At 44.5% G+C, this 27881-nt stretch overlaps 1 long non-coding RNA gene across 2 annotated transcripts; it reads right to left on the bottom strand.

The window, feature by feature from the left end:
• Positions 1–24325, bottom strand: LOC108445076. Of its 2 annotated transcripts, XR_001859820.1 has the most exons (5): positions 21212–24325; positions 20411–20528; positions 13663–13838; positions 2144–12270; positions 1–68 (listed from the first exon to the last, which is right to left on the bottom strand). It is a non-coding gene; the product is annotated as an uncharacterized LOC108445076 (long non-coding RNA). The 2 variants fall into 2 exon arrangements; XR_001859821.1 differs by lacking the exons at positions 20411–20528; positions 21212–24325 and adding an exon at positions 16714–16897.
• Between the last annotated feature and the right edge of the window lie 3556 nt (positions 24326–27881).

Genomic DNA, 27881 nt, shown 5'->3' with positions numbered 1-27881 from the left:
CAGCAGTGCAGAACAGCTCCAGGAGTGAACGGTGCCACTTGCTGTTCCCATGCCTTGGATCAGGCTGGCTGCAGAGAAAATTTACATTTCAAGCCCTGTATGAGACACGCATAGAGACCACTAGTGTATGTTGCCAATTTATCTGTTATCAGCCACATCATTGTGCTTCTGGGGTAAAAACCCCACTTTTCTGGCCACCAGATAACATGGAAAAATGTTTATTCCCTGGAAGTTACGTAGGATAATTTTCAGGGGTTGCTGTGTTCCTGATGAATACATGGAGAACTACTTCTGTATGTGGCTGTGCTGAATTTCTGAGCACTGAACCAGGGCTTCATGCCATCCTGTATTCCTTGGAGTGGTTTCAGAGGTTTTGTCATTTGTTTGTTTTCATTTTAAAGACAGTTTTGTACTATTGAAGCAGGGAGCTTCAGTTTGGTTTTGTTCAGTTTGGGGTTTTTTAATAAATAAAATGCTTTATCCCTCCTGTACCTGCATTGTCTTCAGCTGTATAGGACTTCATGAGTTTGGCCCAGAGCATTATGGGACAAAAATACATAGAAAGGAAGAACAGAGGAAGGACTAAAAGTTGAAGATTCAGACAAGGAAAAGTTTGCAATGATTCTTACTTTCTTGAAATTGAATAGCAACATTTTCATTTATTTCAGTGGCAGCAGGACGGCAGTCTACTTAAAAGGGGAAAAAAAAGGCATTTAACCAAAAAAAGCTGTTCCCTCACATCTCCTTCCCTGCTTTTGCATCAGTTCCCAGTATCAGGCTGAGCAGAAGAGCCATGTGCTATTTCCATGCTCCACTTTGCCCTTCAACAGCTCTCTTTGGCAACTTATTTTACAAAATATGGGAAAACTCCTTCCCCAAAGGGCTGTATAGTCATGGATTCAGTTGCCAGGGCAGGCCATCCATTCTTCTCAGCAAGGGCACTTGGCTCAGCTCACAGTGTCTATGGTTGTTTTCAACTGAGACTGAGCTGATAAGGGGATTTCCTTTCAAGTGGAAAAGCATTAACCATATTTATATGCAGATAATTTCCTATTTGTTGGGTTTAGCTTAACAGGCTGAATTTCTGGCCTGTCTCTCCAGTGCTCTCCAACCACATGAAACATATTCACAATTGTCCGGGTGGGAGTTGTTTTGCCAGAAGCTGGAGAGATGCCACAGTGCAGCTGCTGTGGAAGGCAGAGGTGGAAGGACATGGCCAGTCCTCCTCACTCTGCTTTTTCTGTAAGGAAGTAACACAGAGCACAGCACCTGCCTAGCACTTGCTACCGTGTTCATTACAGGTACTTGTGCCACTGACCCATCATTTGCCCATTATCTGGGCAAAGTATATGTATTGTGATCAAAAATTTTAAAAGAAAAATCCCTGAAGTATAACTAATGCCTGCTGAGCCACCTTCAGGCCTCAGTGATTTTGCAGGCAAGTAGGACCATGCTCAGCTAAGGAACAGGAGAGATTGAATTGCATGTGTAGTAGAGGAAGGATCTACTTAAAAAAAACTGGTACAAGATTCCCAAACTATTAATACCCAGGAGGAGGGGAATATCAAACCAGCAGTACTTCATGTTCAGCCGGGAAACCTACTCCATTCTTCTCTGCAGGGATTTCCAGAGGATGAGACCCCAGTTCACAGCAAACTGATAATTATTAGTCTTCTCTGTATCCATTTACATTTGCAAAACACCTCAGAATCTCTCCCTGCAGGAATTGTTCATGCTTATTGTATTATCTGAGGGTTTTATATTGCATTCAGTTCAGTGACTGCCAGGGGAGTATGCTCTTGAGGTTTAAAGATTAAGCTTTTATTTAAATATAAATTCCTCTAATGTTGTACATCTGGTTTTGTTTAAACTCGTTTTAGAAATCCTTTGTTTTCTGGGTCCTTTACTGCTGGTCCATCTAAATCTCAGGCTGTGGATGTTACCAGCAGCTCTACCTGAGCCAATGTCCTTTCCAAGTTCAGGATTCTTCCAGTTTCACCCTCCTGGGAACTCATGTGGGGTGGATCAATGTACACGAAGGTTTTGCAGAGGAACATCCTAAAGTCACCTTTGTTTTATGCTCTGAAAGTCCAGAAAATAATAAAAACATCTCTGAAAAACAATAAATACCTGAATGCCTTACCCTTTCTGGGAACCCTTAGTGCTTCTTGAGTCCTTTGGTGTTTGGATCGGTGTCCTTCATAAAACTGCACATAGCTCTGGCCCACCCATCTCCACACAATTTTCATGTTCTAGAAAGAGGTTTTTTTCAGTTTTGGAGTGCTGCCTGTGCCTTCTGAAGTAGGATCTTGTCTCTTTATGTCTTTCAGTTTTGGAGTTTTCTGTTCTTTTCTTTTGAAATAGAAATGTTGTATGAAACCCCAAGAGCACTGAGGACAGTGCTGATGGTCCTTGATGGGTTGAGTTACAGCTGAGATAATTCCTCTGCTGTGAAACAGTCATTCATCAGCCCTGAAAGTTAAAGTTAACAGAAGAAGTCTTCAGAATTCAAATAGAATTTGTGCAGACATAGGCAGGTCCCCCAGACCTTGTGTGTATATGTACATGTAAACACATATGTATGTACTTACATATGTCTGCATACACATGGGCAAACATGAATGAAAAAAGTATACATGCTGCATTCCAGCAAGAAAAGTAAGCATCAATATAGAAAGTAGTATCAGAAAAAATGCAGTTACCATCACAGAAGAGACCATCTTCCTAGTCCTGCCAACTAGAACTGCATAACCCTGACTCTATATAGGAATTTAAATGGTGTAAAATAGCAACATTTTTTTAGCTTTTGGTTTTCTGGGAACTTTTCTCTTCTAGAGTTTCTCAGCTTGAGAAAGTGATAAACCACACAGTGGATTCTTGTACCTTGTGCAGCCATGCAAATTACATCTAGTTTTCCCATGCCCAGTTTGAAATACAGTTCCCATCCTACTTAACCATGTCCTGCTGTGAGACAATACAGTATTGAGAAACACTTGAAGCTACAATAGCAACAATGCAGATCTTTTGTTTTATCATTAAGTGGAATGAATCCCTGAGGACTCAAGGGAACTCCACAGAAGCCTGATGTATGCAAAAAGAGGCTGGTTATGGTAAACAAGGTTAGAGGTATGTGAATAGTCAACATGCACGTTCACACAATGAGTAGACAAATGCCCAGTATGATGGGAATTTTGGTGAGGGAGCCTTCCTTCTTGCCTGTAATAGAGACAGAGGGATAATATCTATCACCGTTTATGAGATCTCAGGTGGAGGAATGTAAATATATCAATGCTCCTTCCATTTGAGGCTGCACATGGACCCTGACTGAGCTACAGCAGAGGCCGAAGTATTTCACCTTTAGCATGTGAGATCTCCAACTGAAAGTCAACTGTATTGAGCCAGGTAGATGTTTCTTGTTGCTCCCTGGCCCTGGTGAAAAGTTTGCAGAGGGGAATAAGCATGTCCTAACAGTGAGAGCTGGCTGGCATGAGAGCTGGGGACAAGCCTGGATCCAGAGCTCTGCACAGGAAAAGCAGCAAAGGAAGGTGGCGTTCCACAGAGCTCTTAGAAACAGACATGGAAATCCCAATAATAGGACCAAGGTGGCCACATTCAGGCAATCAGACCAAGCACAGCAGCAAAACCAGGTCCAGCCATAGCCTTTGACATGTCCTTTTTGAGAATAGCAGGCTCGAATCTTCTGCATCGACATCTGCAGTAAATATGTTTCTTTCTAAATGTCTGCAGTTCAAAACAAAACCAGTCTACAAGATGTCAGTGCTCATCTTCCGCAAGAGGTAGATCAGTCAGGTTGTCAATTAAAAGCATTCACTGAAGGTGAGCTGTGGATAAATTAATCTAATAGGAAAGCTCCATAGGTCAACAGCTTCCAGTCAGGGAGGAGGGAATGTCACAGCACATTGCTTGTGATTGCACATGATGGTAATGCTGTCTGTAGTCACCTGGAGGCAACATCCCTGGATATGTTAATGACACCTCTGCCTGCAGCCTTCGTGGTGCTGTGGTTCAGCATGTTTGAGCTGAAGGTTTGTTTCTGTACTGACCAAAGATCTTGTGCTACAGAAATGCCCACATGAGCATCCTGGGTGGCTCTCCATGCTTGGGAAGCATCTCCTCCTCATTTACCAGAAGAGCAACTGTCACACACCCAAGAGGAGATGAAAATGGGTTGTTCTGTAGACTACTATATGGAACCGAGATTACAAGCAGAGAAGATGCAGTCTGACACAGGACATCACCAAAATACAAACTGCTGGAAATCCTCACAGAGGTCAGCAGGATTTGGCAGTAGTTGGCTAAACCTCCAGGGATTAGTGGGTCCTGTATGCTCTGCAATCTGGTCCAAAAGCACCAGCTATGGACTGTGAGCTGCTCCAAGGACCTCACAGCCTGAAGAGGTGGACTCTGACCCTTCACAGTGAAGTCCTGCCCTCTGAAGCAGAGGTAGCCCAAGATGACTGAAGATCAGTTCACTGGCCAGATGTCCAAATAAGAAGTAATGAAGATTTCCTGTCACCTCTGAAAAGCAGCAAAGGTGGAAAAATCTCAGGTCAGAAGCAGCAGGGTTTTAGGCACACTTGCTTGCAGTGATGCTTGAAAGTAGAACTCATTCTTCCAGCCACAAGCAAGATAAGAAGACAATTCGTATCAAACACAGATGAATTTGGGGAAATATTCATATGAGTTCACAGGACATAATTTGAAACTACAGGACACAAAATGACGTGATCACATGCATGATGTGGGAGAAGCAAATCTTCACACAACCTACCTCAGAACTTCAGGAGAAGAGATGCAAAAATTCAGATGCTCAGAAATACTCTGCTGGACACATGCCTCAGATGATGTTTTGTTGCTTAATATAATGTTTAAAACATTATATTATTGGCTGATGTTCCTCAACCAATCAATTCACATCTGTTTTTTTTTTTAAACTACTTCATATTTATCCTCCCAGAGAATTTCTAAGCAGTAGTAGATGTTTTCAGAGATGCAAAAGGAATTCTGGATTCATTTGGTTGGGTTTTTTTTTCAGGATGAAGAGGATTTTGAGAGCAAAATCAGTTTACATTTACTCACCAAGGTCTTTATTTTATAATATGGACACCAGACATGGGAGACATGAATACGGAAAAATAATGATGGTTTCTCTTGTGAACTGAAAGGCACCTTTTATCCATAAAACATCTCAAAACAATTACAGTCAAGTAATGAAAAAATCCTCGAACAGGAGACAACGGGTTTGTCACAATTCAGACAAATACTTGTTATGCAAAAGCAACTCTTATTTTAAAAGGCAGTGCAGGATATTTGGGAATGTTCTCAAGAGCTCTGTTCCTATCTCTGCAGAAATATAAAATGACATATTTTGACCATTTGCATCACAGCAACAGGTCATGCACTCTGAAGGCACCATGGCTGGGTGCAGGAGCTGCTTCTGCCAGAAATCGTAGACGTTTTACGTCATGCACATTCTGGTGTTTCCCGTTACTGTTTTCTTTCAGTTTAGGGATAATCCAAGATGTATGTGTCTTGCCATTTAAAACCAAGAGAAAAACCACAACAGTATTTTCCATGTAAGCCAAAATGTTTCACATGTGCCAACTGCCAAAGCAGACAAAAGGGCTTTGATCATAGTCAGACACCATAACTAGCTACTTGTTTTAATTACAGAAAGTTTTAGCTATTATTACACGACAGGCTGGCACATTCAGCACATGACATAATTTTATGAAAGCTTTTCATTTCTCTCAGCACAGCTCCAGCCCTAGGCTATTCCACTCACAGCACAACCATCAGTTTGAACGAAGCCAGGGAGATACCAGACCAAGACCTACAAAACTCAACCATACACCAACCCCACTTCCAGCTGGGTTGGAAGAGCATAATTCTCAGTGCCCCAGCCAGGGCAGAGCTGTGAACTGCCTAAAGACTATGTGTTTTCTTCTGTTCTTTTAATTTTTCAGGGTGAAACAATTCTAAATCTCTAGGGTTTTTTGGATATATTGCCTATTGCCTTACTTGATGTTGTCCTTCTATTTATAGTACAGTAGCTGTTTTAAGTGACTGATGAGTTAACCCCCAAAATATTGGGTGTTTTTGTGCCTGAATCACTGTCAGACCACCAAAAAAAACCAGCCATAGCACGGGTCAACCCAAACATTTTTATAGGTGTTCCCGGGCTACCACATGTTTTCATCTCTCTTAGCAATACTTGAATTTTTGGCAAAACTTTCTGTGAACAAACTTGCAAGAGCACTGATGAACAGCAAATCAAAGCGGCTGTGACGGTCCTAAAAAAGGCTCTGTGATTTCTGTTTGAACAAATGCCTATGAAGACTCATTTTCTCATAGCTCTGGAGCTCTAATCCTCATCTATTCAGCCCATTGGAGAAAAATACCAAATCACATCCCCTATCACTGCATCTAATTTCAAATGAAATCAAATAAGCGTAGTAAAGAGAATAAACACAAATAATTTGTGGCAACAATAACATAGGAACTGGTTTGAAAGAATATCTTTCCTTTGGAAAACACTGGAAAGCAGTGTCAGAGTTTAATTTCAGAGATTTCTGTTTAATGTCAGAGATTAATTTAACAGCCATTAAAACATCTTATTAACTCAAGTGCTAATTGAGTGCTTGGCAGGAGTAACAGAGCACTGCCAACCATACACATAAAAATGGCTAGAATTTGAAGAAATTCTGTGGTTTAACATTTTATTACTGTTATAACTTGCCGTATATGTTTAACTGGCTTAGGTGGCCTTACCTGCCTCCTTTGTACCTGTTTGGAAGATGCCATGCTCTGATGGCACAAAGTCTCAGCTGCCCTTAGGAAAAATTCAGTCCATTTGCAGTCCTTTTGGCTGAGATCTTCCAGATTGAGCTGAAACACAAGCTTTGCAGTGATGCCAGAGTTTGCAGGCAGAAAGGTGCAAACTGCTGAGCTTTGGGAATTCTCAGTGCCATGACTGCTGACACAAAGGGCACTGAGGGAGGGAAGGTGAGCATTGGGGGAACAACTGCCCCAGCTGTTCCAGTAAAGGATCCACGCTGACCACCACCCTCCCAGGACTGGTACTGAGTTCCAGAGTACCACAGAATTTTATATTTTTCATACATGGAAATCTGCACTCTGTAGGGAGGAGTTAGACTAGCAATGCTCCTTCCTCTGTATTTGACCCTCAACAGTGATAGTTTGTGGTTGACACATGTTGCTTCCTGGGTCCTCTCATCCCTTGCACCCATAGCCTGTGAAGGCACCCTATCATGGCTTCAGACTCAGAGAGGATGGCCACAGATTGCTGTACTTTGCTTTTGCAGAAGCAGAGATCACCTCCACCCACTTCTCCACCAGCACCCATGGCAGGAGGAAAGCAAGTTTTTCCTGTTCGAGAAAAGCCAAGGCACCATATAGCCTAAATTTTGCTTGAGACCTCAAGGGAAGTATATCCTACCACTGAAAGTGTTACAGGGACACTCACCTCCAGACCTCTCCCCTTGATGATGGCAAATGGAGGTGGGTGGTAAGGACCTCACTCCTTTAGGGCAAGCCCAAACTTCAAGTCACATCATGTAAATTGAGCACAGGCAGGACATCATTTGAGCTCAGCCCACCCTAAACACACAACACATACTTTTGAGACCAAGTGAGAGAAAGCAATACAGATGAAAATTTAAGGGTCATGAAGTTTGTCATGTTTTAAAACACCTTAAGCTGTTTTCTAGCCCTCAGCAGAGACACAGCCCTAGGAATTTGTGTTTAGATACACAGAAAGCAATGGATGAAGCCCGGATTTATGGGCAGGCCACTGGCTGACCCAAGCTCCTGACCTGTGTGTGGCTGCAGCACATGCTCCCAACCACTGGGAGTCTTTGTTGTGATTGCTGTACCTGCTTTGAGCATGGCTTCCTCCAGCTCAGCAGCTGCAGTGATGGTGGTTTCACACGCAGCTGCCTCGAGCCTCTAGTCAGTAGCTCCTGAGAGGTTATTTAGCTCAGGCTTAAAAGCTGCCCTTGATGAAGCTCCAGTGAAGAATGATCTAAGCAAGAGTGACCAGTGCAGGGCTGGAAGCTGTACCTGGGACAACATTCAGGTTGCCAGTCTTGCACAGGTACCCAGCACAGGTTATAAAGTGGTTCAGATTGTCTAATCCACTGGGAACCTTGTTCAGAGGAGGGAGCGAGGTTGTGCTTCATGTCATCTTCCCCAGCCACCTAGATATGACCAGCCACCAAACAGCTACTGCTTATTAATAAACTTGCTTAAGGAAATTGGCTGGAGTCTTACTTTGCATTGTGCTGAATGAATTGAGCTAAATATAATACAGAGCTCGTTTTGCTGGGTAACAATGCAAGAGAAACTTCCTGTTCTAGCAGAAATCCCTGAGTTTAAAAGTAGAAGCTTCTCTAGGCTGGGTGAAATTCTTCAAATCTCAAGAAACATTGAGGTCACTCTAAATTCCTCTTTCCTCCAAATACAGGTATTATTTTAATACCCTGTGTGAGGAGTAATGTAGTGTCTCTCTTAGAACCCAGCTGAAAGCACAAGTTGTTTTAATCAATGAGCTCTCAGATACAAAGGTACTTCTTGGCTTAAAACCCAAATTCAATAATTATTTTTTCAGCTGAACTGGAATAAAGACATTATTTAAACATGTATCTGTCATCTCACACTGCCTGCGGCTGGCTGTTGGATATCTATTTCTCAGCAGCACCGTGGCAGCTCTTTATGTAAAGGGAAAAAAACGTAACCATTTCCTCGCATGACTTCATTTTGGGATTATACCTCCTTACTCCTCCTTCCCTGGAGCATCCTGTCAGGAGATGGTTTCAGGTGCTAACAGAGCCCATGGTGAGTGTGCAAGTGCACTCTGGTCTTTGCAAACAGGCCTGTTTGTGTGGCAGATGTGTAAAATAAAGGGCCTCAGCATTTGATTTTTTTGCTCAGTGCAAAATGAACCACAGGCTGGTTGGGCTGCAGGAGAGAGGGGATCACTGGAGAACTGGGAGCTCAGTAGTGGCGCCACTGCCAGGGCTAGGATTCAGGAGATTGAGCCCTGTAAAAATACTTTAATCCTGCCAGGCTCCTCTTCTTCATTTTGCCATTGGTTACATTACTGACCCATCAACTTTCTGATGAGTTTTCCAGGATCAGCTTTGATCCCACAGTACTGACAGTGTGGGATCCTTGCAAAGACCTGTGCACTAGGAGAACAAGGACCTGATCTGTGAGTCCTTTTTTTAGCTCTGCACGTGCAAAATCTGGTCTTTTCCCTTTGTGGCAGTGCATGCATACTGGACCTGAACTCAGTATTGCCAATAAATACTGACTGTTCTTCTCTTCTCTGTGTAGCTGCAAGATGGTGTTGGACTGCATTCAAGCCCCATGGGGCTGTGGTGATTCCCTTAGAGGAGGAGGTCAAGGTCGTCAGGTGAACCACAGTTGTTGTGGGTGGGGTACTGAACACCTAATGGATGGTAGACGTTTTTAGGAGGCTTTAAAGCCAGAATAAGATTTGGTGAGGCCCCTGGGCAGAGCCAGCTTGGTCCATTTACTTCACACACCTGGGGTCAAAGCACTGGGTCAAGGGGTACAAACAAGGAGGAGGCAGAAACTGGTGGGGTGAAAACAGAGATGTGTGTTGGAAGTGAAGAGTGAGCAGGAGGCTGTGACCTCAGGGTAGGAGTGAAAGGAGGTGTAAATAAAGAGACACACTGGATACCTGATAGGGACCTTCCAGTGATCTCTTGGATGTCTCCTGTACAGGAAAGTTCCCAGGAGGCTCCTGGGAGGCCATGGGCTTGCTGTGCTCCTGTGCCATATCTGTAGGGATTGCATAGACGGGTAGTTGGGTCTGCAAGATTTAAGCATGACCACAACAAGGTATTTGCTAATCCTCTGCTTCTGAAGGGCTTCAGGTGTACATAGACAGATCACCAGCAAGATCGGCAAGATCTGAGGCATTGCTGGTCTTTTTCAAGGCTGGGTGACAGCCATGCTGCTGTGGAGTAGACTTAGGGGAGAAAAAACCTCAGTAGCCTTCAAACCAAGGCAGCAGCACTCGGGTGCAAACTACTGCCTTGAGCATAATTCCACCTGAGCTGAACCTGCAAGAGGAAGTCAACATTATCAGTTTCAGTTGCTCCTGCAACACTGGTGAGTTTGATAGTTAAGAGCAGCTTTCAAAATCTGTATGCGTGCTCTCTCTATCACCTGTCCACCAAGGGGTGCTTGGCCTTTCAGCCTGGAGCAGCATCATGCAGCACTCTCCCTCACTGTCCCATGGCTGTGATTCTTCAGAGGGGACTTTCCCCACTGTGGGGCTACCTCTACCTGCTGAATGATGAACACGTAGTCTGGAGCTTGGGCTCCAGACAGAGCCTTGGACAGAATCTGAGGTGCTCTGGCACAGCCACAGTCCCTGAGTGTGGAGATGGAGCTTGAGAAAGACAGGGCTGGAGAAAGACAGGGCACACTGCTGTCCATGAGTAACTGAGATGGCTTTTGTACCCCAGTCAGGCCCTGCAGAACCCCCCGAGCTGTGGCGAGTGGCTGGAGGATGCAGGAGCAGATTTCGTGCTCTCACCCTGTGCTTTGATGCTCATGGCTAATGAGTTAATCAGCTGCTTGTTGTCATGCCTGAAATATAAATAACAATCAACAAGCAGAGGATGAACTGGTAAAATAAAAACAAACACAACCAGAGGATGAACTGAAAAGAGCAAAACATTTTCTGGCATGTACTCCTTTGACTGCAACATCAAAGATCATATTAAGATTCTTGTAGAAGGTTATTTCTCTGGGTTTCTTAGCTCCAAAATTACCAGGAGTGTCAAAATCCATTTGCAAGAAGACCTTCTGGGGAGGAGGATGCTGCTAAAAGGGCAGAGATGTTTAATATTTCACGAAGGGCATGCACAGACTAACGCACAGTTCTCAAAACATCCTCATTAAAATGCTTTAATTAACATTGGTTCAAACACTGGCAGACTTGGAGCTTCACATGTCTCGGATACATTGGGGGTGCTGTGCACTGCTCAGGTCCCAATGGGAGCAACCTTTCCCTCTGCCAGGGGAAGGGATGCATCTTTACCCCCCTCACAATCTCCTTCTATCACCACGTTGAATTTCCTCATCTCAAAGGCCCAATAAATATTTTTTACCCGACCACATGCCAGCTGAGTAACCATTCATGCAAGAGCAAACGAAGTCAACAGTGTAAAGGGAGCAGCAGAGATGATCCTTTCCCTTTCAAAGGCTATAGTTTCAGCTCCCCAGTGTCAATAGTCTCATTAACCAACTACCTGGCATCTGGACTAGGCACACCCCTCCTCCCACACACGCACAGGGAGTGCTTCCCAGCCCTTGGCCACCTTGTCTGTATTTTGGAGAAAGGACAAGGAGAGGGCTTCAGACCAAGACAGACAACAGAAAAGCAGGGGCACAACCCCATTTATATGAGGTCTTTTTTAAAATGGAAAGAAGATGCTTGTTTTCTCACCCTTAAGAGACAGAGTGCCTTACATTTTCTAAAAAACTGAGTTAATTCACGAAAAAAGAGATGTAAGGAAACGTGCGTGGAAAAATATCCCCAGTGCTTATTGTTCCTTGGGCCAAGAAGGGTTTTGGGGCTCTCCAGGGCAGTGCCCTGCTCCAGTGGTGTGAGGTTATGCAAGAGCTGAACATCCACAGTGCCTGTGAGATACCTGGTGCTGCCCATCCCCCATCTCCATCATGGGCACTCACTTCCATCCAGGAACTCCAGCCTGCCCTGACATCTGCAGCGGCACAGACCACAGGGAAAGGTCAGGGAATAAAAGGGCCAACAAGACCAGCCAAATTTCCTGACAGCAGCAGCCCATGAGGAAGTGCCCTTTGCCACCAGCCACTTTATCTGTGCAGAGATAAGAGGAAGGGGTCTGCTCTCCAGGCAGGCTGCTGCCCTTCCCAAGTACTGCTGCCACCTCACAGCAAAGCCATTGAGGAGCTGGGTAGCAGCTTGTTCTGCACTGCCTTTTGCAGTGATTTTTAACCCAGGCTGGGGTCACATTCCCAGCAACTTCCTTTGGTCAGCACTGACGTAGCGGCAAGCCATGGTGAGTCAGGTCTGCTGAGTGAGTGCCATGAGTGCACATAGATCGGCTGGAAGACACCATCCCTGCGCATCCACGGGAGGATGCCACCCCTGCACATGGATCAGCTGGAGGATGCCATCCCAGCAGGCAGAGGAGCTTGCACTTCAACCTACAATAGATATGAATTTCCACTCTGGAGAAAACACATTTTAATTATGCAAACTCTATGCACATTTTTAAAACACGGAAAGAAAAGCAGGACCCTGTTCTTATCTTTTTGTGAAATCATTATTCATTTGAAATACATGGATAATTAACCACATTATCATGCAAATTTAAGTGAATTGAGCTGGCTGAATTAAAGAGACTTCACCTACCTAACCATAAAAATTGCAACACAGAGCTGTCCCAACGAAGCTCTGAGCGCTATTTTTAGTGCAGCGCTGTAAGAGAGGGCCTGTGGGAGGGCATCTTCCAAAGGAATGCAGACGGTATCTTTTAGGAGGAGTTAATCCTTAGGAAACCATTACTAGCTCTCACGAATGGCCGAGGGATATTTTTCTGGCTGGACTGGAGTTTATACACAGAGAGCCACATCCACCAAAAAAAATCATGACTCATTGAATATAAGGAACAATTTACTGAAGCCAAATTTTCAAGTGCTCCTCCCTCTGCTCCTGCTCCCGCTCCCTTGGCTCACTGTCCTTGGGGCACACCAGCCCTTTACTGGTGACAAAAACTAAGTTAAAATTTCTTATTTACTGCATCTGAATGAAAGCTGTTTAGCTTTTTCAGAATTACAGTTCTACAAAGTGCTCATGCCATACTTTTATTCACCTGAAAAATACCCAGCTACTGAGACCAACCTCTTTCCATTTCCTGTGGTCTTACAGCATTGCATCTTTGACTACCAGGTCTCAGGCACCAGTGCTTGAGGAGGACATGCACTACTTCCCCTCATCAAAAAAGGACCATGTTAAGGGTCCTTGAAAATCTAAAGCAGACTCTGAATGGTGATTTTTCCAAAGATATTTTTGTTCTGGTTTGGTTTTTGGTTTGTTTTCTTTTGCCTGTCCACAATTAAATTTGATCTCTGTAAGAGAGTACAGATCATGCTTAGGAAATACCTTGGTTCTTGTTCACTTACAGCCTTGTGTGGGGTACCCCTTCCTGGTCATCCTTCCAGGAGACCAATAGGTATTTCTAGCACAATGGCATTGCAGAATCACAGGGACACAACACAGTGGCCGATTGCAGATGCTGTGTTAATGAACATTGTCCTTAGATGTTCACAAACAGCTAAACCTGGCTATCTTTCCCCCAAATACCTTTAAAGACATAAACTGAGAATAGACCTGTCCAGGCTGATATGTTAACACATCTAAAGCATCAAAATCATTAAATGAGTCACATAAGCTCACATTTTACTGGTAAAAAGTACTTAGCAGCACCACCTTTGAAAAATATCACAAATGTCATATAAATGGACATTTTGAGATAAAGTTTTTTCTGTGTTTTTAGATGCACCACCCTCACCCTCTTCCTCCATTGCATACCTTACCTCAAAAACATTTGTCCCCAGATGCAGTATTCAGGAATCTTTAGATGAAGGAGTAATCAACATGCTGCTTCTTATGCAGGAATCCAGGAGTTCCCATCTTCCTGAAAGTGACTGGGACTTCGGTTGCCCAAGCGACTTCAGCAAACAGGACTTCAAAGCCTTTCAAAATAGTACAGCTGAAAAAAAAATAAATAAAGTTTGTAACTAGCCTAGAATTTTCAAATGCTTAACGACTTTTTTTATGGAGCACATTTGCACTTTTCAGCCTTATCCAACATTTCAAAGGGCAAGCAGTGGTGGTCGGCTTGGCTGCCCATCCCTAGCACCAGCCCTTCCTTCTAATTTTGCCTCCTGCTTGTTGGAACTTGTTTTCGATTGCACATCTATGGGGGAAAGATTTACATTTTCCTGCATGTCTGCAAAAGGCCTGCCACAATGTCTGAGCCCTCTAGATGCTACAATAATAATAATAATAATAATAGTAATTACGAGCACGATTCCCAGTGTGCGCGGTGTGCAGCAAGGCAGCTGAGAGCCCGACCGCCAGCAGCTTTGTAGTCTGACCTCTAATTACCAGCAAAGGAGAGGGTGGAGGAAGGCCAGCTATAGCAAAGGACAAGGGAAAAGCTCTTGGGAGAAAACTGGAGTGCTTTACAAGGTGGAGTTGCTCTACTCAGCTGTGCTTAATGAAGATGCTGTGACTAAACACTTTTAAGGTATCACTCCAGAGAAATCCTTTTGTTTATGTTGGGAAAGCGTGTCTGGGTGGATTTGAGGTCCTTTTCTGCTGCTTAGGGAATTCCACAGGCTGGCATAGACCACAAAACACCCCTAAGCATCAGGAGAAATCAAGGAGCAGCAAACGAACAGGGATTGCCATGCCATCAGGGAATGCCAGTGGGTGGATACGGGCTGCACCAAGAGCAGGCACAGGAAATCTGCAGAGTCCCAAACCCCTCTGATTTATTGCCCCGGTGCAAACCATCTGCCCAGCACATGGTCAGTCAACCTAATGCCTCTAAGAAATCCCACCTGAAACCCAGCAGGCTGAGACATAGGGCAAAAGAGACCTCTTGGGTCATAAATACAGCTCTGTGTTTCTGCAGGGAACTGAGCTACATATTTCACTCAGAATGGTGAGCTGGGAGGGATATGGGTTGGGGTTTTGTTTTATGGGAAAAAATCTGCAATTTTGGAATTTGTTTTCTACTTCGAAGCAGGTAATAAATTTGTCAGGGACTGCAATTCCAAAATGGCTTCACATGAGATACATCAAAGTGTTTGGTGTCCATGAAATCTGACATAGGCCTTTAAAAATCATAAATTATCTTTTTCTATAAGACAGAAAGACATTGAACCACAACATTCCAAAATATAGAAAAATCTGGAGCAATTTGAGTTTATTTAATTTTTGTCCAATTCAAAGCATTTCTTCAAGAGAATTCTTTGCTCAATACATCAGCATTTCCACTGGTCCCAATGTTTCCCATCCCTGGTGTTGTTACTGCACTTCTGCCCAAAAAGCCCTAAAACTTTTGAAGCCAAAGAAGACAGCTCGTGCTGGCAGCAGCTTTGGGGAATGGTCCCCATGTGCTGATGTGAGCCCTGCTTGGGTCATGCTGGGATCGCCTGGGATACCCAGAGCAGACACCCAAGCATTCCCCCAGAGCCTTGTCAGCCCGGCACACGTGGCCAGCTGGTTTCTCCCACCACAGGCGGAGCCGGAGGGCACCGCACACGCGGCTGCCTCTGCACACAACAGCATCCCGCCAGGCATTTTCTTGTCTCAACAAATTATCCTGAAGCGCCTTAAAATATTCAGTTTGCTGGAAGGAATTGGAGAAACGTGAAGACATAGGATGCGTTTTGCTGAGCTGAACAGAAAACTCTTGCTGCAAACAGTGAGGGCATGATACAGCACGGCAGCAGAAGGGGAGAGGGAGATGACAGCACAACGAAGCAAATGTTTTGCAGTGGCATTTGTCCTGGAGTGTAAATTAGGAGCTGGAAGGGCTCAGTGACAGTCCAGCACACACCAACAGCAGGGTCTGCGGGGGCATCAGGAGCCAGAGGCGGCACCCCTGCCTGCAGGACCAGCTGCCGAGGCAATGCTAAAGGTAGTCTAAAAATAAAGCACTTATCAGGGTGAGAAGGGCTGAGTATTTCATCACTCTGCCTCAATCAATGACTAGCAAAGCATGAGCAAAGAGGATTTCTGTTTTCTTAGGAGCTGTGCTCTGATTCAGAGTTTGCTGGGCTTGGGCAAATACCTTCTGTTGACTTAAGCCTTTCGAGAACGTTGTGCGAGCAGTGGGCTGCACCATCCCCCACCCGCTGGCATCTCTGCTCCTTATGGTGCAGGACACCAAAACACGGCATTTTTATAGAGAAAACACATAATACACATGGCCAGCCCAACACCTGTAAGAAGCAACAGGTTTGGTGTTCAGCTCTTCTTTTACCCACCTGCCCCATAGAGAAAGCCAAGCAAACCTTTCCCTGCTGGGGGAAAAAACGCTTCACCCCATCTGAGTGACTTGACCAACTCTGCCCTAGGAGATTTGTTATTTAAGGGACATTTCACTGAGCACACAGGTAGATTTGATTCTTAGGGCCTTGCATCCATGTGAGACAGCCTGGGAAAGGGCAGGGCAGAGCATTGGCAGGGCAGTGTGCGCACCCGCCCCGGCTGGACCCACGGCGCCGGGCCCCTCTCCGCAGGCTGTGGGCAGGCTCTGAGCTGCACGGGGCAGCTTCACACCCTTGTCCACACGCTGGGACAACCTATATACAACTGTGGCGTCCAGCATCAGCCACTTCTGCAGCACAGATCCTCAGGCTGCTTTCCCACAGCTGAGCCAAGGAAAGTTCTCCAGCCCAGCGGCAGCGGGGCGCGCACGGACGCCGGGGGATGGCACAGACACGGTGACCCGCTCAGCGCTGCCCTGCGAGGCACGCTGCCGCCGCACCGGGAGCCCTGGCCGTGGGAAAGCCTTTGATCTAACTACATCTCCCAGGGCCGCCTGCCGGACTCCGCTTCCACTTCGGTACCTGCTCTTGTAAACATCGGCGCCGGCGCACGCAGAAGCCACATCCTGTCATCCCCTTGTGCAATCTGCCGGGCCATCGCCCCTTGGCCACAGCGCAGAGGGGTTGCGACACGCAGGGAGCGACACGTCCGTGTGGGGCAATGCAGGGCTGGGTCCCGTCGGGGCGCGGCCCCGGCTCCTGCCACCCGCACGCACCCGGCCTTTTGTTTTTTAAGTGACCAATACAGGCTACGTGCATCGGGAGATGGTTTCTGCAAGTAATTCTCCTCTCCACAGGAACATATATCTGACTTTATAATTCATGCACGCCTGGGAAGTTCAATCCAGTCCCACTGGAGCAGCAAGCTTGGCAGGAGTTTATTTATATAAAAGAGTGCATGCAGTAGCATGGAAAAAAAAAATATCAAATCTATCAGAAACCAAAAGTCTTAATCCTAAACCAGCTTTGCTTTTCTTAAAATATGGTCTAGGGAAACTGCTTTTTAAATGTGGCTTCCATGTAGCTTTGGCTTTAATATTGCAATCCCTGCAGAATAGTGTTATAGTATAATAATTAAAACATTTACAAAATGAAGATAATCTATGGCTGATCCAAGTTTCTATGGAAATTTGGAGGCTATGCTGTATGCAGCTGTTCCCAACTAATGCAAAGGTTGGCTGTAGCTTTACTTCCAAGCCTGTTTGTATCTTGGGGGATAATTTATCTGTTCTGTTTACACAGTTCTCAGCTTGCACAGCCCTAGAGTGTAACATTCCTATGATTCCCAAGCAAAAGGGTGCTTTATCCTCCCAGCTCAGGCTAAGCAATTAATGTTCTTAGGTTTAATGAGGCAGCTCTGCTGAAAGGTGTGGGTGCTTGCTCTGGTGTTGCAGACATTGCACTGCATGAGATCCACCAGAACAGCAGACACACAAGGGGTGGAATGCAAACCCTTGATCATGCTGACCTGTTGTATCCCCAGACTTGGCAGAGGCTCTGCCAGATGATGGGCTGTGGGTATGGGCCCATCCCTGTGCCCTTGCTCCTGAGCTGATGGTTCCTGTAAATGGGTTTTGGTGAGCCCATGAAGGGTAAACACAGACCAGAGGAAGCTGAAAAAAGGCAGTTTCCCCCCAGGATGTGGCTGGCATCTTAAGAGTAGGAAAGTATGTCTCTCTAAACTTATGGGCACCCTTATACCTGTCACCCTATTAACACTTTCACAGACTCACACAGATCAGGGGAAGCTGTTGGATGACAAAGAAAAAGGGAAGAAACACCCAAAAAAGGATCTTAAATACAATGCTGAAGGACTTTTGGGGCTTATACATCATAAACAAGCCTGTTAAAAAGCTGGAGAACCTGCAACTTCTTGTGGGGGAGCAGAGAGCAGGCACTTGCTACCCGCTCATTGTCGTGACATGATTATGTTTTACATTCACAAACCTATCTCCAGTTAGTCTGTGGCTGATACAAGTAGTTTTCACTTTGCAATGTTAAATTACTAATGAAGAAAGTATTAATAACCTCTAAGCAAAGAAAGTTCGCCAGAGGAGCAAAGCTCTAGCAGCTACACGATGGCCCCAGGGGTGTAAAACCTTCAAGCCTCATTGAATCAACAGCATGAAAATCTGCTTTTTACAAAGGGAGAGAAAACCCTGCCATTCAGGAGCGCACAGAAGAAAATCTTTCAGCTGAAGTAAGGCTGGAGGTTCCCATCCTGAACAAATATTTAGTACCATTCACCAAATGAATCTCTTAACATTAGTTTGAACTCAAAGACAGAAAGTCATAAAGCTTCACAGTGGGAATTAAAAAAAAAAAAGCCCAAACAACTAAAAATAAGCCAAAATACACACAAAAAAGTCCCAATCCCAGTATTTTAATTCCTGGTTGTATTTAGCCACTGCAGGACAGCTGAGTTACAGTTGGGATGGAGGTGGCGATGGCTCAAAAGTGTCATTGATTTTAGAGAATAACTGTATTCAGCGGTCCTCAGTCACTTCTCAGTGAAAATCATTTGCAAATAAAGATATATATCCCAAGACATTAAAAAGTCTGTTAAAGGGGGCCTACAGGAATGCTGGAAAGGGACTTTTGACAAGGGCATGTAGTGACAGGACAAGGGGTACAGCTTCAGACTGACAAGAGGGCAGGTTTCGATTAGATGTTGGGAAGTCTTTATTGTGAGGGTGAGGACAAGAGATTTGAATACACATATTTGGTATTGCATAAGCATGTAAGCCAGGCTGAGATCACCCTGAACTCCTCTGCTTCCCCAAAGGGCAGGATCAGTTCAACCCCAGCAGGCACAGACTCTGCCCTGATGGAGAGCAATGGCCTGTTCACCCTCTGGCCTCTCTGACTTGTGTGTGGGGAATAAGGAATGGGTTTTGATGTAACACCAGAGTGATTTCCTAGAAGACAACAAGATTTGCTGAGCTGCCTGTGCTAAAGGATTGTTTGCAGAAGCACAGGTCTCTCTGTGTCCATGCCAGGGTTTGCAGCAATAAATCATAGGTTCACTTGGATGCATTCCTTATTGCCTGTGGGAGCCCTGTTGCTAAGTCACACAATTATGTCACTGTGCAGCATCTATGATTTTTTTTGTTCCCCAAAAGATCTTCTGGGCATACAGGTTTCCTTAAGACAAAAATCTTAAATTTCCAGTTACACATCACCTAGATTTTGGTCATCATTTTACCTGCAACCTAGACAGCCCATGAAAATATGTCTTCATATGGTTCTGTGCTGGGTTATAACATTGGCCACCTCCATCAGAGCTGCTCACTTTCCTTTTTGGGACAAAATAGATAAAATATTATGGGGTTCAGTAGTATCTGTTTCTAGCAGTCCTACATCAGTTCCCGATCATCATCATCATAAACCATAACAATTCAAAAACGCAACTAAGATTTATCTGAGATTAAGAAACAGGTCTCCTTCAATACCTTAAGAAATCCATTAGAAAGCAATTTGCAGTCTGCTTGCTTTCTGCCCAGAGAAGCTGTGGATGCCCCATCCCTGGAAGTGTTCAAGGCCAGGTTGGACAGGGCTTTGAGCAATCCAGATTAGTGGGTGGCATCCCTGCCCATGGCAGATGATCTTTAAGGTCCCTTTCAACCCAAACCACTCTGTGATTGTGGTTTGCAGGACACCACCTCTCTTACTCTAATGGCCGGTTTTGTTGTTTCTATGATTACACTGTTTTAAAGCCAGAGCCTAGAAATTTCTGCACATATTTAAATCTCTCCCTGTACACATAAAGGCTTTGGATTTTTTAAAAAAATTATTTAGATTCTGGTATTTTCTTTGTGACTGCTACTGCTACACACATTAAACCAGCTCTGAAGTTAAACAGCAATTAGAGCAAATGTTAAGATCATCAGCCACTCAGGTCTATTAAAGCAGAAAACTATTTTTGAGGCAATCCAAGAAACACAGCCCAGCCAGCCAACAACAACACACCTTCCTCGTAAAGGCACAGGTTTCGGTGCAGCCAATGAGCAGCTGCATCTGACCCCTGAGGTCAGAGGAGCCCGAGCGCCAGCTAAAAATGCAGCTGCAATGTAGATACATCCTGGGAGCACATTGCCCTTCAGTTTCCTTTCCCAAAAAAGGGGGGGAGGTGCGTGGTGTCCAACTGTGCTGTGAGCATGCCCACCTGGACAGAGAGATACAAGAGAAACCTGTTAAAAAGAGCAAACTGGAGCCAGACCTGAAACTGTGACAAGATGGTGCAAGCTGGGATCCAGGAGCACATGAGCTTCTCTTGCAGAACCAGTTGTCCTCATCCCATGCAACTTTGGTTTCCACTGACAGGGAAGATCCTTTTTCTGTCATACATAGAAGACAGAGCACATCCTTCATCAGGCTTCAGCATTTGCATGGCAGAATGCATTCCTGATTAGAAATAGGCATAAACTTCCAATTAATTAACAGCTAAAAATTACTTTAAAGAGGTCTTTAAGATCCTTTTTTTAACTTCCTCTGGTCCCCTTGAAATTTAATAACAGAAAAACCCATGTGAAACTTCTAAGGTGTTTTAATTCACTTTAATTCTCAAATATATTACAGATTTTAAGAATAAGGGCTGTTGCCTAACGTTCACCCCGATGGAAAAGGCATCTTTCAGGCCATACTCCAAACTGCAAGGGTCCGTTAAGGAGAAGGCTACATGAACACCCCTTCTCTCGTGTGGCTACTTTGCCATGGTGTTCCTGGGATCCAGAGCAGAGGGGTGGGAGGGCAGGAGCCACCTGGTGGAAGCTTCTCAGGATCTCCATTGGCATGGTGGGAGCTTGCAACCATGGTGAAAAAAAGGAAGGGTTTTGGTAGCAAAACTGACCTTTATGAATACTGCTGGTATCATAAATATGTCTGCAGACCCTCACAAGATGCCTGTGGGCAAGAAGGAAGGAGCAGGACATGGTGCACACATGCAGGGGCACACCAGGAAGCATGAGAACTTTAAGCATCTGCCTTTAAATAATGCAAACCATGTTGTTTTCAGTCCTACCTCAGGCAGGCTTCCAACGTGTTCCTGGCATCCACACACCAGCTTCTCAGGGTTTAGTCCTGCAGTCTGCATCCATCCTTCCCTATCCTGTTTAATCAACAAGTTTGTAAAATGCTGATTCTGCAGGGATTTTTCCATTTTTCTCTGAAATGACGCTGTCACATGGAAAGGAGAACTCATCTATTGTACCAATGTGTGAAATAAAAAGGATGCCGATTGCAGAACAGAAAAATAATAATAAAAACAAAAAGGCACCAAGGCCATCTTTAAAACAGAAGCAAGTGATATTGAGTAGAGAAGAGCTAAGTACCTTGTTTATATACATCTCAAGTGCTTTTCCTTTGTGGAGTAAAAAAAAGAAAAATAAATATATCTGGACGTTCACACTCACATGGGGACATTACAGGTTCATTGCACTTGTAGACTTTCTGTCTTCCCCAGTCCATTAACATCCCATCCCCACAGCTCAAGCAAGATTTCCCTGGAGATGTCACCTTCCTTCATCACATCTAATATTCAATAAAGACATAAGAGAATTTAATAACAGACTGCACAGGGGAGACTTCTGTTCAAACAGCCAAGGTTGCAGCTGATGGGTTTTTACTACAGATGCTGAAGAAGTATGAGTGACCAGGAAACCATAGGGTGTTTAGTTTTGGAGGTCATGCCAGTGAAGCTACTGGCATCACCCCAGCCAACCCAAATTTGTATGAAACAAGATATAAAAGGCTTGTCCAGCCTTTCCAGCTTCATCTGATAGAGTCCAGTTCTCTGTCATTTGGCTCTATACATTTACAAAATTCCTAGGAGAAGTAATGCCTTCTCCAAAGGATCCTGAGACAACACAACAAGTAAAAGAGACCAAAGTGGTCAAAGTGAACTTGCACCCATCTTAATCACAGTTCCTGAATTTAACAGAGTATTCCTGGATTGCTTAAAAAAATCTGCTGCCCTACTTGAGAAACCAGCCCCTAGTTGGTCTTCTGCTGGAATAAGTACTTACATGAAGAGCACAGTGTTTTATGGCCCCTCTCTCCCAGCCCTGATATAGTTTCCACAGCCAAAATTTTCAGGAACGACTATTGGGTTTGGGTACTCAAATTGAAAAACCTTGAGAAGCTAATACTTTTATTTTTTGGATCTGGAAGTGAGCAAGCATTGTCACAGCAGTAGTCTTGTATAAAACCATCTCAAAAATTCCAGAAAAACTGGGAAATGAAGGTTACAAAAATACCACATCATTTCTAAAAATTGTGGCAAGCTAAATTGTGGCACACTAACCTGAGAGCTGGGTCTTGAGGTTCTGTATGGCTTATTCATGCAGTGCCTGCCAGGTTCTTTGTCATTCACCTTTTACAAATCCATGTTCACATATTCATTTTGCAGAGGTGTACTGGAGTGTTTTCTATAAATGCTTTTGCTGCTGGAGATGGGCGATTGGCTTCATGATTCTTCTCAGATGTGTGTTTAAATGGAGAAGGGAACAAGCCAAGTATAGACAGATGCTTGGTTACAAATATTATATATGTACTACGAGGTAAATATAGGTGAGAAATGGAAAATGTTTATTTGCTGAGAGCTGAGCCAGATAACCAGGGGCAATGCCCTTAAGAGTTAAGCTTCCAGTTTTGCCACTGGTTTGCTGAGGAGGACAGATATGCAAGGTATTGATGGTAGCTGTACCAAGGTTATTATTAAGTAAAGAACTCAGGACCCTTTCACTCCCCCTTTCTCACTAAATCTGTGAATTTAGTTTTTACTACACTAAAGACATCTCAACTTTTTATTTTCAACTATTTAATGTGAATTGCCAGATTTCTTGCATGCTTCAGGAGATTCCTTCCAAAATGGAGTAGGGTTGGTATTAATTTCTGGGCAGTTTTCTCCCAGAAACATCTCTATTTTTATTGTTCCTTCACAGGCTCAGTGATGCCCTCATTCTGGGCTCCCCACACTTGGTGCCCTCATCCTGCTTCTGGAGATCTGTCCTCGCAGACCTGGTGCATCACACACTTGTGTGTCGCCCACTTCTGCCACCCCAGGGAGTCCTCACCGTTTTGCTGCCAGAGCATTGAGCCACAGGGAAGAAGAGGTTTGTAAGGTCCAGAAACAATCTTAGGGAGAAGAAAGAAAATGCTGAGTGTTGGCTACTTGGCAAAGGCTGCGCATCTGCTGCTGTTGTGGAAAATGCCTGGGAGGCACCATTAACCATTGCTCTTTGCTACGGGCTGGCTTGTGTCCACACCACTAAGGACCAGCGCTCTCTGAAGGGCAGTGGTTACCTTCATGCTGTGCAGCACTTGGCCTGGGTCTCCTCTGAGCTTCCTGCAGAGCCCCACAGACCCCAGGTCAATAATTACTGCATTGATGATGGCTTTTTAAGTTTGAAATGGTGAAAGAAATGGGTGGCAGGCTGCCAGCATGATGTTTTTCAGCAGGGTGTGAAGGCATTTTGGGTTCTACAGCACAGCATGGAGGACAGTGGGCACGAGGTCTCCTGGGATGGCTGGAGGACTGTCCAGGGTACAGTCTGGTCCAGCTCATGCCAGGCTCTTCTGTCTGTGCAACGTGAAAAAAAGCCCTGTCAGTCATGTCGAGGTTTCTCCTTGGGAGAAACCAGTTGGTTTGCTCCAGAGCAGAGACAGGAGGGAGCTCATATGCATGCCATTGAGACAGCCGGTGAGCAGAGCCCGGGGAGAACAGAGGCAGCCAAATTGGCTGTGCAGACAGAAGGTGCTCTCATACCCGCACCATGGTCTCACCCAGCAAGATGTTAAACACAGAACAAACAATGCAATTTTTCCTGACCATCCCTTGCAGGATCAGCAGCGGGTCCCTCACTGGTCACTGTCACAGCCATCAGTTTGGAGGTGACTCTGGCATGTACTTCTTCAGCCACTATGAACTCCTTGAGCTTTGGCAGATGAGGCCAACCTTCGTACCTTTGCTCTGCAATTTTTAAAGGTCGGTGTGACTAAACAGCAATTCTTCTGTATCTCTTTCAATTAGCCTTTAGTTTTGAGCCTGTCTTGGGGTTTAAACTCAGTCTTAAGATGTTAAGATGCATGAAACACCTAAAATCAAATTAAACAGCACACAACTGGTGGATTTCAATATCCCCCCCCATCCCATTTACAGTCCATGTTTGCAGTCGTGCAGCTCTGACTGAAACCAGTATGAGACAACGTTATTCTCTATCACACACAGTCTATTTACAGCAATACATGAAAATGTTTACCTTAAAATATAAATGTAATTATAAAGGTATAATTACAGATATGCCTGCACCTCTTTGAGCCACCTCAAATTACAGTTTCAAATTATAACAATAAAAAAGGATTGAATAAATGACCTTGATTAATTTCATTACAGAGCAGAGTGAGCGCCACTCAGCACAGGGTAAGCTTACACTGCCTGACCTCATTTCATCCAGCCTCCTCCCTGCACCCAAGAGCTCCTGATGGCACATCAGGTGAGTCGTTCCTCCCAAAGACAGTTGCTAAGCAATCAGCTGCAGGGTTATAAATGTTGAGTGCTTGATATACAGCACATGGGAATAGAGATTAACTCTTTTTTTTTTTTTTTTTTTTTTCTCCTTCTTTCCAGGTATTAAGGGAACCAGGGTGGCTCACCTGAACTGCACTGGAAGAGTTTGGAATCAGAAATCAACCCAGATTTAAGGCAGCCTTCAGTGTTTGTGTACAGATTGAACTGATTTATCGTGCGTGCTATGTGCCGAGTTGCAAAACCTTGCTATATTAGTGATTTAAAAGGAGGAACAATTTGATTTGTCATTACTAATAGGGATGTAACTAAATTAGTCTCCCACATACTTTATGCTGATGAGGTCTTGCTTAGATTTCCCTTTGTAGATTTACATCCTCACTAGCTTTAATCACAGCTAAGAAACATATTGTATGAGTAATACTATTATGAAATACTGAAGTATTTTCAGAGGGGTTTAGAAACCCAAGAAAATCATAGAAGTCAAAATCAAAGGTAAGCTTCAATATTCAGCCCTATGTTGTACATTTGATTAAATATTAATTCACAGCAATGTGTTGGGTACTTGCAACCAAGCTCTCTTGACCCATTTGAAATGCACAGTCACGTATATAAACTTGGCATTTGGAAAAGGACAGGTCAACGCTGTAGATCCCACTTAAATCTTTTCTACAGTTCTTGCTTAATTAGTGGTCTAATCCTACTCCTATAAGTTGTTGACTTGCTCGCAGTTGTGGAATTAGGAAAATATTGCTGTAAGATAGATATGCAGACTTTGGGGAAAAAAGTGTCTCTCTTTAATACTTTTTTTTTTAGTGTTTTGATTGGTGTGGGGGTTTTTGGTTTTTTTTTTTCTTTTTTTTTTTTAAGCAAAACAATAAGAGATGAAAGGAAGACAACCAAATCCTGGTTTAGTCAAAGAATATAACTTCTCCTACCAACAGCAGAATGTCTGGATGGGAACATTAGAAATTGAGCTGCTTTCTGGTTAAAAAGAGGAAAAAATGAAAAGCCACTGGGTAACTTCCTGAACTACAGTGGGATACAATGTGAGAAAAGAATCAGGAGGCTCCTTGAGCAAGCTGGGAAGCTGAAACATCCAGACTACAGCAAGACACTTCAGCACTTGTCTTCATCAGTGAAACTGGGAATAGACGGTGCAGGTTAGCAGAGTGCTGCCTCTGCCCTGCAGCTCAGGGGGACATTACAGCCTTGGCCATGGCCAAAACATCCACAACTATCAGTGAGCAATTTGCTACTGTCAGCCTGTGCTTTGATGACCAAATAAATTCAGCACTGAGATGGAGCCACCTTTTTTTCCCATCCACAGTCATTCCTCAGTGCCAACTATCTTGCATTGAAATTTCTTTAAGGTTTTTGCTTCTGTGAAACTGTTAATAGCATTTCATTTGGTATCAAAGCTTTGATCTCCCCACTTAAATACCACATTAATGCAGAGCTCCCCTGGGTGGATGAGTTCACAGTATTAGTTAACCTCTTCTGCTGGAAGTCCCAAATATGATTTAGAAATAATTCTGTGCATTGTGACAGAAACAAAAACTCATCCTTAATTAAAATTATAAATAAAAGGGATTTCTATCCTTAGACTAACCCGAATTCAGACAGCAGCTTTGTGCTGCCTTTTCACTGCATTAAAGGAAAATTAAAATTCTGCATGCTCAGCTTGGGAGTCTAACTTCTGGTCAGAAAGCAGGGCATTTTCCTGAATAGCGTAAAGCACCTGTGAGCAATAAACTAGCTAAATCCTCAAAACATTTAGATTTTGATCCTTCTTTTGGGAATAGAAACTGAGCTGCGGATTTTTGGGAACACCCAAGTTTCATTACTGCTGTCAACTTGTAAATGTTTTATTGCTATTTAAAACCCCTTTAAGAAGAAGACCTTCAAGGTGCTGTTGATTTGATAAACGAAGGGATCAAGCTCAAATTTTGCAAGGAGCCTCTCAGTTGCTACCCACAGATTTCTGACTTCTTACTGGGAATGTGCTTGTGGGTGCCTGACCACATAAATGCTGGTGGAGCAGAGCTGTCTGCAGCCTGAGCTTTCCACCTCTCTCTTCCCAGTAGCTGTTGGGTGTTCTCAAGCACAAAAACAAGTTTATGGGAACTTTACCACGCAGTGCCAGAAGTCTACTTTTTGTTGCCAGTAGCAGTCACTTCATTGCAGGATCCAGTCTATGCTTCTTGGGGGAGGGGGGGGGAGGAATGGTTTATCTAATTACATTTTTATGTTATATTTCCAGGTTCTGACCTGTAACCAATTGAATGCTGCAATCACTAAGAACTGTGCTCATCCTTCTGCCCATGTGATTCCTGCCAGCCTGGTCCTGGGCAGCACCAAGGCTGCTGTGGAGGCTGCAGGGTCAATCCTGCAATCCTTCATCCCTGTCTATGGGCTGACAGAACCCAGAGCCCACATCTTCTTGTTTGGGATGACTCCTGCCGGTGCTGTATCATTGTATGAAAGTGAGGGCATCGCCACTAGCACATCCAGCAGTGTCCTACCACCCTGCTGCTAAGGTGAACTGAATCCCAAGTTAATTCCACCACCGATGTTCCTTTATAATTTCAAGGGAAAAGCAAACCCCTGTTTAGAGTGGACAGGGCTGCCACCTGGAGGCACCCCAGTTTTCCTACATGGTGGAGAGAGGGAAGCGTCTGTGTGAGGCGACTGCAGCTTCAGAGATGTCTGACCGGTCCCGTAGGACATTTATGCAGCCACGTTTTGCAGCTGGGAGATGTCAATTTTGGCACCGCAGTTAAGCAGAGGCTCTATGCCAGAGGCCTTTCTGGCGTTAAGGATTTAATCAGGGAGCACGGTGGTTATTTTGTTCCTAAACTCCGCCAGAGCACTCTCACGGGTTTTCTCTCCAAGGCCCACGTTCAGGCAGGACCCAAACTCTCACCTCCCCATTGATGTAAAACATAAATAAACAAGGAACTAAAGCACTTCCGTCTTCCCCAGTTACCTCAGGCATCTCACAACCCCCCTCATCTCTCCCTGATTCTCTCTGGTCAGTACCAGACTGTTTTCTTTCCCAGCAGAGCCTTGCAGAGGCAGTCCCGGGTTCCCAGAGGACGGGCAGGAGCTAAGCAGGGTTGCGACAGGGCTTGTGGCACCGCGATGCTGCGTCAGAGCCCGTGCT

The sequence above is a fragment of the Corvus brachyrhynchos genome, unplaced genomic scaffold, assembly GCF_000691975.1.
Source record: "Corvus brachyrhynchos isolate BGI_N302 unplaced genomic scaffold, ASM69197v1 scaffold80, whole genome shotgun sequence".
Taxonomy (NCBI): domain Eukaryota; kingdom Metazoa; phylum Chordata; class Aves; order Passeriformes; family Corvidae; genus Corvus; species Corvus brachyrhynchos.
This window is presented reverse-complemented; position numbering and strand designations above follow the sequence as displayed.